The following is a 17,435-nucleotide window of genomic DNA, read 5'->3' as shown; positions in this document are numbered from 1 at the left end:
ATCCATTGACATTGACTGAATGTTGCAGCAAAATAGTCTTTTGGTACAATGATCTTCCTCAAGCAAATCACTGGATTCTTTAATGAGACTTGATGTCTCTCTTCTGATGGAGAGATAGAGAAACGTGTGTTTCTGATTTGACATATTGGAGACCATGACCATCTTTACGATTTTAAACCTGTTAGGGTTCCCATTAACCCTTAACGGACCAAATCTAGTTTTCACTTATTTGGGCCCATATATCAGTTTTTTCTATTGATATTTATAGGCTCACTAAAATTATATCAAATTTATTGATCCCAATTAAATATAAATACTACAAATAATATATATAGTCCACAATAATTATTAGAAATAAAATTTCTAACAGAAATAAAAAACTTTTTTTTGACAATTTCTTTCTCATATTTTTATCCACATAAACAAAGCTTGTAAGAAAGAAAAAAAAAAAAAAAAAAAAAGGAATGTGACATAGATGTTTTTGTCGTTAGTCGATGTAGAAATAACATTTTCGATTAATTTTATATCTTTTCATAATATTTAGTTTTTTTGAAAAATTATCCTACCTATACAATGCATATAAAAAAATTATTAGTTATAATGAAAATAAATTAAAACAATGTCTGTTACTAATATTCTTCAAAACATGGCTCATATTTTATACAAAAATATGACGCATCTAATAAAGATCATCATATCAACGCCATCTACAGTAAAACTAATTAAATATCCCAACAATAAAGCTATTTCACGCATGGTAAAGTTGAAAAGGTTTAGGCATGTGAATTATTTACCGTATTAAGCATATTTTTAAAAATTATTGTATAAAATAATAATTATACTTTATTTAATACATGTTATTTTTATTTTTTCAAACATTGACTTTCTGGTTGGTATAACAAAAAAAGAAAAAGGGAAAGCAGAACCTCTTTTAGTTTAATAAAAGAAAATAAATAAATAAAGATAATTTTTTATTTAAAAAATGAACTTTATCTCCCTTTTAATTTCTTTTCATCTCTATTCAATAAACTAGAAGAAATAAGAAAATCATTATTTATGTTTTCTGTGATACTATACCCCAACTTTAAATTCTTCAATCATATATAGATAATTGTTTGAGTCAGCTACCAAACAAAAGCAGCCCTCATAATTTAAATAAAGTGGCATGAAGTCTTCGTCAGTCATACTTTTGGCCAACATAAAAGCACTCCCACACACAACACATACCAAGCACATACATAGAGAAAGGTGGCAGCTATTATTGAAGACGAACCTGAAACTCACCAATCAATTTTTCCTCAACGATCAGGTTCTGATCTGAATCCATTCTCATCTAGTTTTCCAAAAATTTATTTATCTTTTTGGTGTTTTAGCCATAGTATCTACTAATTTCTTATTTTTTGATGATTTATTGCATGTTCTGTAATTGCAAGTTCTCTAAGCAAAGTATATAATTGATTAACTATTTGTTGGGACAAGCTATTCACTCTCTAGTGTATTCTTTGACACTAATTGGGTGTTAAAGCCTTCTAACATGCTTTCTTTTTCAATTTTTATCCTAAGAAGTTGAATCTAGGCCATTCGGAAACTGATACCTGTTTCCAGAATGGTTAGCATGCACAAAGGATTTTCTTTTATACATTTTCAACTTCTTAAGGTGTGAAAAGCTGAAAATGTTGCAGATAGTAAAGAAAACGGTTCTACGATTCAAAGTTTTGTCATAAGAAACAATCTAAATCAAGTCTATCCTAAATCTTTAAAGATGGATAATTATCAAATCATATCCCAAGCTAATAAGTATTGAAAAAACTTCAAATATCACACTAATTGAAGATAAAATTAACAAATAATATATAAATAGTAGATAATCATTATTTTATAAATTCATTTTATAAGATTGAATTAAATTTATAATTTTTTTAAAATATTTATTTTATCATAATATAATAATTAAACTGTCCTCTTTCTTTGGTAAAAAGCATTTCTCGTAAACATAAATTGTTTTCTTTTCATGCTTTCTATTATATAACCAAGTCAGTACTATCGTCCGTCAAAAAGCCTTACATATTGGCTTCCAGTGCTGCATGCGTTGCAATAACCTCTTTCTTTATATATATTTTATTAGAATATATTTTATTATTAATAAAAAGAAATAGAGTTAATAACTTTATAATATATTCTATACACTACTGCTACTGGATATGAATTTTTATTCCATTTATTTTCAAGAATTTTAACATTCAAAATTAGATTATTATCAGTATTATGAAAACTTTTAAGGGCCACTGAATAATTTGGGTAATTATTAATATATACAGGTCCTTTATGTAAATTTGTTTCAAACATAGCTAAAATTTGATTTTCGAGTTCAGTTGGTCTATTGTCTCTTAACGCTACAAACATTGAAGTATCCATTCCTAGTCTGAATAAAGGTTTTATTGCTATTTGTATAGAACCTATATGCATATACTTATAGTTTTTTATATGTTCGGCTATTAATGATTTAGTTATTAAAGGTATTTGCTCATGACTGATTTTTAACTCTATTTCTTTGTCTACAGTTTTTATTATATATTCTGTAGTAAATTTATCGGTCCATTCTTTTTCATAAATGTTCGAGATTTTTAACTTCGGAAGAGTCCACTTATTCAACTGGTTTTCTATTTCTGGGATTATTAATTCATGTTGCATTAACTGATTCATATTATTCTCTTCATCATTTTTCATATCTTCTTCACACTTTTCTTTTCCCTTAAATATTTTTATTATCCTTTCCATCCTATCACACAAGTAGTTTCTAACGGGAACAATTTAGGTACCAGATCCAGCGGAAGGTAAGGTAAAGGAAGAAAAGAAAGAGAAATTAATGGAAAAGAAATTCAATTATTAATGGGGTTATATTTTCACTGAATGATCTAAATGTTTCAAAGTTATGCACAATGTTTTTCATATTCTTGAAAATTTTCTTCAATATAAGTTATTATAGGAATAAAGTAAGAAATACGATGCAAATAAATTTTACAAAAACAAAATAATCATGTCTAGAATAATCTTCATACAAATATATCCAAACAGATCCATCTTCAAAATATATTATCATTGAAACAATAAATCTTACAAAGATTTTTTACAGACGCGAAGCCAGGGTTCTTAGCTATGAAGGAGACTCAAAGAGAGATAGAAGTTTAAGGCTCGGAGGAGCTGTGTCCCTCTACTCTAAATGAGAGACCTTTTATAGACAAAGAGCCAGACTTTACTTTACTGATAACACATCTTAGACATACACGTGTTATCATCTAAATACAACTGGCAAACCTTCACTATTTAGGCTGCCTATACAAAAGCAAAATACAACTGGCGAATCTTTACTTTAGACCGCCGATGCAAAAGACAAAATACAAAAGCATCTTTTGGGCGATGTGGGGAACAAGGGACCCACGACTTCTTACTCAGATGCCAAATCTTCTCAGGTCTTCAGATATTCCAACTTTGGTCTTCATCTTCGACTGCCTTTAATTTTTCCATAATAGTCCTTATGCGATTTTCAATGTGTTCTTTAATCTGAAATTCATTTTCTGTAATTTTCTGCTTAATTTGAACAACCTTTCTATTTGATTGCTACAAATTAGCAAAATCAATATCCTCATCTTCCGGAGCTTGAGCCATCTGGATGGCAAAGCAATCTTCAACTTCTTCTTTGTCAGATTCTGTTCCTAAAGAGGACAAAGCATCTAACAATTGCTTTTTCAGTATAGCTTTCTCTTCTTTAGAGGAAGGGAGATTTTCCAAAATATTCTTTGTAAGAGGCTTTTCAATCTTCATAGTGGGCTGGGCCTTAGCTGGTGATTGAAGACCCAAAGTTTTCCATTTTTGAAACCTATCTTCTACATATTTGACTTCGAACTTCTTCCACCAAAAAACTTTGGTTTTTCGACAAATAGTTTTCGGATAGGTGTCTTCTTTATGTTGATGGATTTCAAGAAGATGGGCCAAGAGCCAGCTTATGCCCATAGTAGAGCAAAATTTTATGAGACGCACATGGGGCGGTTGATTTGGGGTGAGGATTTTATATTTTCGATATATATTCAAAACATTTTCAGGAATTATAGATTGGACTAGACTTATTTGAAAAAACCAGTCTACAAACCAATTAGGAATTGGAAGGGGTAATTCATTTTTAAAACTGATATACCAAGAATGTTTAGGGTTTTCTTCTAATAGAATATAGGTCCAGGCCTTTTGATAATCAAAATATGAATATGAAGGAGGATCAAAAGGTCTAGAGAAATTCTTTTCGGTGAAGGGGTGTTGCTTCCAATCATGGTAAGACAACACTTTAACTATTTTCAGTTTAGAGTAATTTATTATGGATGGGTTTTTTGAATCTGCTACTGGGGTAATTTCTACTGATCCTAAATCTATTAAAATAAATTGATAAAATTTTTTGTTTTTCTTTAAATTTTCATTTTTTGGTATCCAACTCCAATGAGGAGGAGCTAGACTTTTTACTATCTTCCAGGGATCGTCTTCTTGCTAGTGATCTTCGATTGTTACAACATGTTGACAATGTTCAAGGATATGAAATTCTTTTGGGATGTGTTTAGAGGTAGAGGAAGTGGCCTTTTCAGGAGTATTTGGGCTATGAGCCAATACTGTGAATTTGTTCTCAAGAGGATTTTTTAAGGTGTTGGGTAATTTTCGAGTTTGGGAGGCTTTTGAATATGATGGAGAGAAGTCATCTAGCGAAAGGCTAGATGGCCCGTTTTTTTCAGAGGGATTGGGCTGAGAGCCCATTTTTTGGTGTGGTCATGGGTGAAACCCTGCAAAAATTCTCTGGTTAAAAAATCTGGAATTGAATTATTCTTTCCTTTTATAAATTCAATTTCAAAATCAAAACAAGATATTAAACTTTGCCATCTAGCAAAAATCTGCTTTGAAACCAAATTTTTAACATCTTTTTCTAAAACTTCTTTTGCTGATTTACAATCTATTCTCAAAAGAAATTTTTTGTTTATTAAATCATGCTGGAATTTTTGCATGCATAAAACAATGCTTAAAATTTCTTTTTTACCTGAATGATATTTTACTATTTGTTCAGGATGGTTTCCTATTTTTTGTTTAGGGTTTGTTTTAAGTGTGGAAGATATGGTCATATGAAAAAAGATTGTAGAGTTAAAGAAAAAATAAATAATTTAAATATGTCTGAAGAATTAAAAGAGCAAATTGCAAAACTTTTACTTTATGAATCAGAAAGTGAAGAAGAAGATAATAGTAGTGTAGAATATATAGATAATATAGAATCTTCAAGTGATGAAGAAAGTGAATGTGAATGTGATGAAAGCCCATGTTCATGTTCATTTAATATAAATGTAATAACCGCTGAAGCAAAATTAATATTAGAAATGGTAGAGAAAATACCTAATGAAGAAGAAAAACTAGAATATTTAAGTAAATTAAAAGACTTAATATTAGAAGATAAAATCCATGAAGAATCTATTACTACTCCTGAATTTAATGGGTATGATTTTTCACAAATATTAAAGAAAGCCTCACTAAAAGAAAAACCTGTAAATATTAGAGATTTACAAAGAGAAATAAATGAATTAAAGGGAGAAGTTAATATTATAAAAACTCAATTGATTGAAATAAAACAAGAAAAATATCAGCAAAATGAACTAATAAAAGAAATCCTTGAAAAAGATAAACCATCTAGCTCAACAAATGCCGAAGAAAATATAGTTATAAGACAAATTAAAATAATACAGAAAAAATGGCTAATAAAAGCAACTTTAAAAATAGGAAAAGAATATCATAAAACTTTTACAGCTCTAGTAGATTCAGGAGCAGATTTAAATTGTATAAGAGAAGGTTTAATACCAACCCAATATTATGAGAAAACTGTTCAAACTTTAAGAGCTGCAAATTCTAATAAATTAAAAGTAAAATATAAACTTTCAAAAGCTTATATTTGTAATAAGGGAACTTGTTTTAAAAATACTTTTATTTTAACTCCAGACATAAGTGAAGAAATGATTTTAGGGACACCCTTCCTAACCCAAATATATCCCTTTCCAGTAACTTCAGAAGGAATACAATTTAAAGAATTGTTATTTGAATTTATAAAACCAGCAACAACAAAAGAAATACATAATGTAAAAGATATAACTGAAAAAAAACATTATAACAAAAATACAAGCAAAAACAAAACAAATAAAATATTTAAAAAACGAAATAAAATATAAACAAATTGAAGAAAAATTACAAGATCCAAGGATTAAAAAAGAATTTGAAAATATTGAAAAAGAAATAATAAGAGAAATATGTTCAGATGTCCCTACTGCATTTTGGGAACGAAATTATTTTGAAATAGAACTACCATATGAAGAAGGATTTGTAGAAAAGAATATTCCCACGAAAGCTAAGCCAGTACAATTGAATAAAGAAACTCTAGAATATTGTAGAAAAGAAATTCAAAAAATTTTAAATAAAAAATTAATAAGACCTAGTAAATCTCCTTGGAGTTGTGCAGCCTTTTATGTACAATATGCTTCGAAAATAGAAAGAGGAGAACCTAGAATGGTCATCAATTATAAGCCATTGAATAAAGTATTAAAATGGATAAGATACCCTCTTCCTAATAAGTAGAATTTATAATGCTACCATATTTTCAAAGTTTGATATGAAAAGTGGTTATTATCAAATAAAAGTAAAAGAAGAAGATAAATACAAAACAACATTTGTAGTACCATTTGGTCAATATGAAAGGAATGTAATGCCAATGGGACTTAAAAATGCCCCCTCCGAATTTCAAAATATAATGAATACTATATTAAACCCATATTCAAAATTTGCACTAGTCTATATAGATGATGTGCTAATATTTTCATAATCAATTGAACAACATCTAAAACATTTGAAAATATTTAAAAATCTAATAAAAAGAAATGCAATGGTTATTTCCCAAAAGAAAATTAAACTAGCACAAACGAAAATTAGATTTTTGGGACATGATATTTATCAAGGAACAATTACCCCTATAAAAAGAAGTATAGAATTTTCAGAAAAAATTTCCTGATGAAATTAAAGATAAAAATCAATTACAAAGATTTTTGGGTTGTGTAAATTATATAGAAGATTTTATTCCAAACATTAGAATATTGTGTAAACCCCTTTATAATAGGCTTAGAAAAAATCCAAAACCTTGGACTCCTGAGTTAACTAAAATAGTTCAGGAAGTAAAAGCCCAAGTAAAATCCTTGCCTTGTCTAGGAATCCCAAATCCCAAAGCCCAACTGATAATAGAAACCGATGCGTCAGAACAAGGATATGGGGGAATACTTAAACAAAAAATAGGAAACCATCCTGAACAAATAGTAAAATATCATTTAGGAATATGGAATCCAGCCCAAACTAAATATAGTACTATCAAAAAAGAAATTTTAAGCATTGTTTTATGCATGCAAAAATTTCAGCATGATTTAATAAACAAAAAATTTCTTTTGAGAATAGATTGTAAATCAGCAAAAGAAGTTTTAGAAAAAGATGTTAAAAATTTGGTTTCAAAGAAGAATTTTGCTAGATGGCAAAGTTTAATATCTTGTTTTGATTTTGAAATTGAATTTATAAAAGGAAAGAATAATTCAATTCTAGATTTTATAACCAGAGAATTTTTGCAGGGTTTCACCCATGACCACACCAAAAATGGGCTCTCAGCCCAATCCCTCTGAAAAAACTGGGCCATCTAGCCTTTCGCTAGATGACTTCTCTCCATCATATTCAAAAGCCTCCCAAACTCGAAAACCCAACACCTTAAAAAATCCTCTTGAGAACAAATTCACAGTATTGGCTCATAGCCCAAATACTCCTGAAAAGGCCACTTCCTCTACCTCTAAACACATCCCAAAAGAATTTCATATCCTTGAACATTGTCAACATGTTGTAACAATCGAAGATCACTGGCAAGAAGACGATCCCTGGAAGATAGTAAAAAGTCTAGCTCCTCCTCATTGGAGTTGGATACCAAAAAATGAAAATTTAAAGAAAAACAAAATATTTTATCAATTTATTTTAATAGATTCAGGATTAGTAGAAATTACCCCAGTAGCAGATTCAAAAAACCCATCCATAATAAAATACTCTAAACTGAAAATAGTTAAAGTGTTGTCTTACCATGATTGGAAGCAACACCCATTCACCGAAAATAATTTCTCTAGACCTTTTGATCCTCCTTCATATTCATATTTTGATTATCAAAAGGCCTGGACCTATATTCTATTAGAAGAAAACCCTAAACATTCTTGGTATATCAGTTTTCAAAATGAATTACCCCTTCCAATTCCTAATTGGTTTGTAGACTGGTTTTTTCAAATAAGTCTAGTCCAATCTATAATTCCTGAAAATGTTTTGAATATATATCGAAAATATAAAATCCTCACCCCAAATCAACCGCCCTATGTGCGTCTCATAAAATTTTGTTCTACTATGGGCATAAGCTGGCTCTTGGCCCATCTTCTTGAAATCCATCAACATAAAGAAGACACCTATCTGAAAACTATTTGTCGAAAAACCAAAGTTTTTTGGTGGAAGAAGTTCGAAGTCAAATATGTAGAAGATAGGTTTCAAAAATGGAAAACTTTGGGTCTTCAATCACCAGCTAAGGCCCAGCCCACTATGAAGATTGAAAAGCCTCTTACAAAGAATATTTTGGAAAATCTCTCTTCCTCTAAAGAAGAGAAAGCTATACTGAAAAAGAAATTGTTAGATGCTTTGTCCTCTTTAGGAACAGAATCTGACGAAGAAGAAGTTGATGATTGCTTTGCCATCTAGATGGCTCAAGCTCCGGAAAATGAGGATATTGATTTTGCTAATTTGTAGCAATCAAATAGAAAGGTTGTTCAAATTAAGCAGAAAATTACAGAAAATGAATTTCAGATTAAAGAACACATTGAAAATCGCATAAGGACTATTATGGAAAAATTAAAGGCAGTCGAAGATGAAGACCAAAGTTGGAATATCTGAAGACCTGAGAAGATTTGGCATCTGAGTAAGAAGTCGTGGGTCCCTTGTTCCCCACGTCGCCCAAAAGATGCTTTTGTATTTTGTCTTTTGCGTCGGCGGTCTAAAGTAAAGATTCGCCAGTTGTATTTTGTTTTTGTATAGGCAGCCTAAATAGTAAAGGTTTGCCAGTTGTATTTAGATGATAACACGTGTATGTCTAAGATGTGTTATTAGTAAAGTAAAGTCTGGCCCTTTGTCTATAAAAGGTCTCTCATTTAGAGTAGAGGGACACAGCTCCTTTGAGCCTTAAACTTCTATCTCTCTTTGAGTCTCCTTCATAGCTAAGAACCCTGGCTTCGCGTCTGTAAAAAATCTCTGTAAGATTTATTGTTTCAATGATAATATATTTTGAAGATGGATCTGTTTGGATATATTTGTATGAAGATTATTCTAAACATGATTATTGTGTTTTTGTAAAATTTTATTTGCATCGTATTTCTTCCTCTATTCCTATTATAACTTATATTGAAGAAAATTTTCAAGAATATGAAAAACATTGTGCATAACTTTGAAACATTTAGATCATTCAGTGAAAATATAACCCCATTAATAATTGAATTTCTTTTCCATTAATTTCTCTTTTCTTTCTTCCTTTACCTTACCTTCCGCTGGATCTGGTACCTAAATGGTATCATAGCCAACGATCAAAAATTTTGCGTAATATATAGTATTAATATTTAAAGGATTTATTTGAACCTACCTTGGAGGCTCTGCCACCATTACTGGGAAGTATAAGTTCTGAGAATATTAATTCTGTTGAATAATTGAATCATATATTATTCTTGATATCATTTTAATATCTTCTAAAACTTGGATTTTCCAAAAAATAAATTTATTACCCATACCTTGCCTAGTTCATTGTGGGTAGTTTAGCGTTGGAAAGCCGGTGTGAGGTTGTAAGTTCTAAAGAGAGGCTGTAAAACCTGAGGTGTTCCCGTTAGAAACTACTTGTGTGATATGATGGAAAGGATAACAAAAATATTTAAGGGAAAAGAAAAGTGTGAAGAAGATATGAAAAATGATGAAGAGAATAATATGAATCAGTTAATGCAACATGAATTAATAATCCCAGAAATAGAAAACCAGTTGAATAAGTGGACTCTTCCGAAGTTAAAAATCTCGAACATTTATGAAAAAGAATGGACCGATAAATTTACTACAGAATATATAATAAAAACTGTAGACAAAGAAATAGAGTTAAAAACCAGTCATAAGCAAATACCTTTAATAACTAAATCATTAATAGCCGAACATATAAAAAACTATAAGTATATGCATATAGGTTCTATACAAATAGCAATAAAACCTTTATTCAGACTAGGAATGGATACTCCAATGTTTGTAGCGTTAAGAGATAATAGACCAACTGAACTCGAAAATCAAATTTTGGCTATGTTTGAAACAAATTTACATAAAGGACCAGTATATATTAATAATTACCCAAATTATCCAGTGGCCCATAAAAGTTTTCATAATACTGATAATAATCTAATTTTGGATGTTAAAATTCTTGAAAATAAATGGAATAAAAATTCATATCCAGTAGCAGTAGTGTATAGAATATATTATAAAGTTATGAAAACCCATTTAGCTCCTAAAGCTTTATTAATGTCTCCCAAAGATGAAACAACTATGCTTTTAATAAATCCTGAAAAAATAAGTGCAGTAATTCCTAAAACTTTAAAGCATAACGAAATAACCACTGGATTAAAATGGAGATTAGAAGATATTTTAAAACCAGATCCTCCAGATCCGGTAGAAGTAGAAGAAATAATTGAATATAAATCAGGAACAGTTGAAGTTTCTTTTACTCCACTAAGACGAATAAATTCTTTAAAAATAGGGGAAAGCTCAAGAGCATCCCCTCAAACTTTTCATACAGCACGAAGATCCTTAGATAGACCTAGTTTTGTATATCATAAAACTATGAATTTAAAAGGAATTAAACCAGATCATACAGTACCCACCCCAGAATATAATTGGGAGGAACCTAAAACTCATAATTCGCCATCAAATACTGAACTAGCAGGAGAAGAAAATGTAGATTATTCCATAAATGTAATTAAAAAATATGAAATAAATAAGGAATTAATAAAACAAGAATTTTTAGCAGAAGAAAATAAAGAAAAAAGAAAATGGTTTTTTGATACGTTTACACAAGAAGAATTAAAAAATTTTAGAAAAAATTATTATAATCATTTAGAAAAAATTCAAGTAGATATTCCTTATTTTAAATGGTTTGAAAAACATTGCCTTACAACTTTAACAATAAATGTTTTAAAAAATGCTAATAAAATATGGAAAACTAAGTCCGGAGAAAAAATAGGCGAAATACCTCCTTTAGAAGAAGTGAGATTCCCAAATATAGAAAATAAAGAAGTAATAGCCTCACCTTTTAAAATGATAGGAAGAAGAAATTTAGAAGAAAATCTAGCAGTGTTAGATATACAAAATATTCACAGTCAATTAAATTATACAAATCAATTATTACATCAAGTAGCAATAAAAATCTATGAAGATAAATCTGAAAGCAAAAATGAAAATCCTTTAGGAATAAAACCTTTGGAAAGATCATTAATAACTCCTACTAGATTTACTGATAAAGAATATAAAGAATTTAAATTAGGAAATAATACTGATAATCTTTTAACAAAAATTAATAAAAAATTAGAAAAATTAAATATAAAAAACATTAATATTTTAGAAATTCCTGAAGAAGAAATAGGAAATATAAATTTAGAAGACTTAGAAACTAATATATTTAAAATACAAAGAAAATTTAATCAAAGTCCAAATACAAATAATATGCCGACAACTAGAAATTATTATAGAAGACCTACCCTTCCTTACATACAATTTGAAGAATGGAATTTAGAAAGTCCTCCTGCCTTTAATGGTGAAGGAATAACTGAATGGAATATAGATGGTTTAACAGAACATCAAATATTAAGAAAAACTCATGAAATGTCAATGGCTGCCTCGGCTTATAGAGCAAAACATAGTGAGGCTCAAACAGTAAAACTTTTAATAGCTGGATTCACAGGATCATTGAAAGGATGGTGGGATAATTATCTTATCCAAGAACAAAGAAATTATATTCTAAATATAGTAAAAGTAGAAGAAGGATTAACCATCCCATTAATGGTAGAAACCTTAATAATATCTATAATTCAAAGTTTTATAGGAGATTCGAATATTTTTTATAATAAGACAAATACTCTCTTACATAATCTAAGATGTCCAACTTTAGGAGATTTTAGATGGTACGTAGACAATTTTATAATGATGGTAATGACTAGGGCAGACTGTAAAGAAAACTTTTGGAAAGAAAAATTTATTGCAGGATTGCCCCCAGTTTTTGCTACTAAAGTTAGAGAGAAACTAAGCCAAACATATGATGAAAACCTACAAGAATTAACCTATGGAAGGATAATTGCGGTAATAAAAACTACTGCGTTAGAAATTTGTAATAATATGAAACTAGAAAAACAAATTAAAAAACAAAAAGAAAGTGGAATAAGAGAATTGGGAAATTTCTGTGCTCAATATGGGTATGAAGGCATAACACCTCCATCAAGAAGAAATAAAAAGAATATTAGAAAACCTTTCAAAAGAAATCAATATTTTAGAAAAAATACTTTACCTTATAAGAAAAGAAAATTTAATAATAATAATAATAAAAATTTTAATAAAAAACAAACCTTTCCTAATAAAAATAAAGGAATAGTTTGTTTTAAGTGTGGAAGATATGGTCATATGTGTGACACCCTTACTACCCCAACACATATATAATATAATTTAATTAAGAAGAATAAACTTTCAAAGGGTTCGTAAAAGGGTTCACATAAACCTTCAAAACTGTTCTTTCTTCAAAATAAGAAAATGACTGAAAAATAAAACTTGAAAGGTAAAATTTAAGAGTTTACAATTTTAAAATCATTTATTACAATACCAAATTCATATAAATATTCTGTCCTAGAAATCCTCTGTCCCGATGTCACACTATCAGAGCATTCCCATAATTTAACTCACGCATTCTAGATGACACTCGTAGCCGGATCTTCTTCACCTAAAATATCCACAGTTTATACGGTGAGAAAAGAAAATATCTATATGCAAAGTACATACAAACACATCACAATATAATCTTATCATAATTCATTATTTAAAATATATATATATATATATATATATATATATATATATATATATATCAATCATTCATCATCTTCACATCTCAATTCACATTTAACATATCTCATTTCACATACATATCTCAATCCATCATAATCCACACCAATTATACAATTTACAACATCACTTCCATATTCATAATTCATGTCAATATCTTACAATTAACAATATCATTTTCACATCCATAATTCACACCAATCTTACAATTAACACTATGCCAAGACCTCGCCACATCTGACACAAGTGATACAGGTTAATTGCCTCCCACACCAAACTAGGGTCACGCCCTCCCTGTAGCATCACTTACCCAGGGGCCGTGCCATCCCTAGTCATTAAGGAGTACGCTCGTCCCTGAAGCATCACCTACCCAGGGTTCGTATCATCCCTGATCATCCGGGAGTACGCTCGTCCCTAAAACATCAACTAGCAGGGTTCGTATCATCATTGATCCTTTTGTGTGAGGAACCAAAATCAAATTACAATCCATACAGTCTCTTGCAATTAACCCTATGCCAAGGCTGCCATAATCGACATAAGTGGTGTGTGTTAACTGTCTTACTCATCCCACACCATGATAGGGTCACGCCCTCCCTGTAGCACCACTTACCCAGGGGTCGTGCCATCCCTAGTCACTGATGTGAGGCACCACAATCACAATCATAATCACATCCATACAACATCTTATCTCATAATTCAAATTCACATCACGTACACAATTTCACCTCACATACACAATAGATAAGCCCAACAAAATAAGGGTTTATACACCCAAATTTGTTCTTGCACCTCAAAACAACATCGATTCTACTCAGAAAAGTTATCTACACTCCAACCAATCTTTTCCACTTGATTCTCTAAGAAAGGCTCTAACTCCTAGGCTTCTCTAATCTCATCCATTAATTCACTAGTCACTTTCAACATAATCAATTCAATGCTCCTAAGGATAATCTCACACACAAAGCATAAGTCTCTAAATTCTTCAATCAATTCCAACCCTTAAATCATCAAAATGATATACCAGAGGTCATCATAATCAAGGCATCTGCCACAATATTGGTTTTACTTCTATGATCATCTCTAAAGATTAAGCACCTAAGCATAAGTTCACTAGGTATACATATCAGATCTCTAATTTCACCACTCCATCTATACCCAAGTCAAACTCTCATCCATCACCTTATCCTATAGCCTCATATCTTGTCACCAAAATTATGCTTCTCCAATTTCCTTCAACAATCCATTCACTACTCAAGTCATACTTAGTCTCACACTACTAAGGGTAACCTTATAAGCCAAACTTAAGTCTCTACTTTGAGCCAAAAGATTCATCTCTCTAATCATAAGGGAAGATAAATATAAAGGTTTCCTACACAAAACATCGATCACCACAATTGCTTTAGCCAAATAATAAATAAGATCAAAAAATCTTATTCCTTAAGAAATTCCAACTATCTCTTTTTTCTCATATTTAACTCCTTTGGTCAAAATATATTTAAGGTTCTTATGATCACTAAATACCTCAAGCTTAGAATCATATAGGTAGTGTCTCCAAATCTTATTATAAATGACAAAATCACTAACTCAAGGTTATGGGTAAGGTAATTCCTCTCATGAATTCTCAATTTCCTAGAAGCATAAGCTACTATTGTTCCTTCTTGCATCAACACTCTGTCCAAACCTATCTTAGAAGCATAACTATATACCACAAAAGACTTACTAAAATCTAGTAGTATTAACACTAGTCAATCTTTCGTTAAGAATTTCAAAACTACTCTCATACTTACTATCCCCCACAAGGACAATACTCTTCCTAGACGACCTAGTCGAAAGTAATGTTATCTTAGAAATTTACTCAATAAATCTCTAGTAGTAATGAGCTAACCCAAGAAACTCTTAACCTCACTAATAGTATCGCTCACTTAAGCACAACTTCTATCTTAGATAGATCTACGTTATACCTCCGCCAGAAATTACAGGACCTAGAAAACTCACTTCACACAATTAAAAATCATGCTTAGATAAATTAGCGTAGAGCTGTCTTGGATACATCTTCATCCTCATCTCCAATATGATGATATCACACCCTAAGGTCAATCTTACTAAACACATAAACACTCACTAAATGATCCACAAGGTCATCTATCCTCATATCAACATACATGCATATCAAATAGTATTAGAATACCTACTTAAACCTTCATATATATCCTTCCCAATCATATATATGAATCTATCACTATTTTACACCATATAACATGTGCATGAACTTAACTTTACCACATAGCATCATACAACCTTTAACAACCTTACAATCCACATGACAACACCTAAGAACATCATAACAAAATCATTTTTATCCTTGCATTGCCTAGTAACTCAAAAACATCATGATAACATATACCTCCCTTCAACAATGACAAAGCATATGACACATAAAGAGTTATACTCATCAATATGATCTCAAACCTATTTCAAAAGAAATCTAAGGGAATAAGTTATAACTCTTATGAAGTCATAAGACTAAAAAAAAATCATCTTCTTAGCTAAAAATTCAAAAACCATAACAAATATATTCAGCGCTTACAACTAGACTTTTGATCACCAAAGCAGTTATAACTGAAGTTCTAGACCTATGTTTTATCTTTTTCTAGTTCCATTGGAAAGATAATATCCAAAGTCACATTCTTCATGAAGACCACAAAAATCTAATTCTGTCAATACGATACTCATACTGTCACAACAAAACTACAGCAAAAATATCTTCTACACCAAATAGCAATAGTGTATCAATATATCTAATACCACAAAAATACCTCAACTCTTCCAAACTCACACCTCAATTTCCATTCAAGCCTCTCATTACAATCCTAACCAAAACAACTCACATGCTACCTAAACCATAAATGGTTAACATGCCAGTACTAACACTCAAGGGAATTACCGTCATTTCAATCTCTCACCAAGGATACAACCACCTTAGATTCAACCGCTACAACTATAGGTGTCAGGAACTCCACCAATCGCAAACTCTTAGTACAATCGACAAATCAATGTATCACTCACATCTAAGGTTCTAATAGTTTTAGTTGGCTTGCAAAAGGCTCCGTCCACTATTACCGGCACATGTGCTCGCAACACGAGTGATACTATTCAACCACTACTTCTTACATAAGTAAGAAGTATCAAAACCAATGAGTAATCATCAACTAAGCTATATCATGTCTTCCAGTCAAATTCTAAGAAAACAATACATAGGTACGACACTAACAACATAAGAGAACATCATCATCATATCATTATCCTCATCCTGAAGCAAAACATTTAGAGTACACAACAACAACAAACATAATCAATCATTATACTAACATATCAATAAGTTTCACAATTCATTTAATCATTCATCTACCAAACAAACATAGTAGACTCATAACTCACGGTCGATTGGATCGACCTGCTCTGATACCACTAAATGTGACACCCTTACTACCCCAACACATATATAATATAATTTAATTAAGAAGACTAACTTTTAAAGGGTTCGTAAAAGGGTTCACATAAAACTTCAAAACTGTTCTTTCTTCAAAATAAGAAAATGACAATACATACAAACACATCACAATATAATCTTATCATAATTCATTATTTAATAAATATATATATATATATATATATATATATATATATATATATATATATATATATATATATATCAATCATTCATCATCTTCACATCTCAATTCACATTTAACATATCTCATTTCACATACATATCTCAATCCATCATAATCCACACCAATTATACAATTTACAACATCACTTCCATATTCATAATTCATGTCAATCTTACAATTAACAATATCATTTCCACATCCATAATTCACACCAATCTTACAATTAACACTATGCCAAGACCTCGCCACATTTGACACAAGTGATACAGGTTAATTACCTCCCACACCAAACCAGGGTCACGCCCTCCCTGTAGCGTCACTTACCCAGAGGTCGTGCCATCCCTAGTCATTAAGGAGTACGCTCGTCCCTGAAGCATCACCTACCCAGGGTTCGTATCATCCCTGATCATCCGGGAGTACGCTCGTCCCTAAAACATCAACTACCAGGGTTCGTATCATCCTTGATCCTTTAGTGTGAGGAACCACAATCAAATTACAATCCATACAGTCTCT

General features: G+C 30.6%; 1 protein-coding gene across 3 annotated transcripts in view; it reads left to right on the top strand.

The window, feature by feature from the left end:
• Positions 1-620: 620 nt before the first annotated feature.
• LOC145955666 (uncharacterized) overlaps positions 621-17,435 on the top strand; it is a 57,931-nt gene continuing 41,116 nt past the window's right edge. The window contains exons 1-2 of one of the 3 annotated variants that reach the window (XR_014432318.1): positions 621-1,309; positions 3,134-16,875. The gene's annotated coding sequence lies outside the window, so the exon portion shown is untranslated. Of the gene's footprint in view, positions 1,310-3,133; positions 16,876-17,435 lie in introns of those variants that run through there. The other 2 variants (XM_083070643.1, XM_083070644.1) reach the window with 2 other exon arrangements.

Source organism: Cajanus cajan, chromosome 3 (assembly GCF_000230855.2).
Source record: "Cajanus cajan strain Asha chromosome 3, NIPB_CcT2T_4, whole genome shotgun sequence".
Classification (NCBI taxonomy): domain Eukaryota; kingdom Viridiplantae; phylum Streptophyta; class Magnoliopsida; order Fabales; family Fabaceae; genus Cajanus; species Cajanus cajan.
Note: the sequence above shows the minus strand (reverse complement) of the source record. Positions and strands in the feature narration are given on the sequence as shown.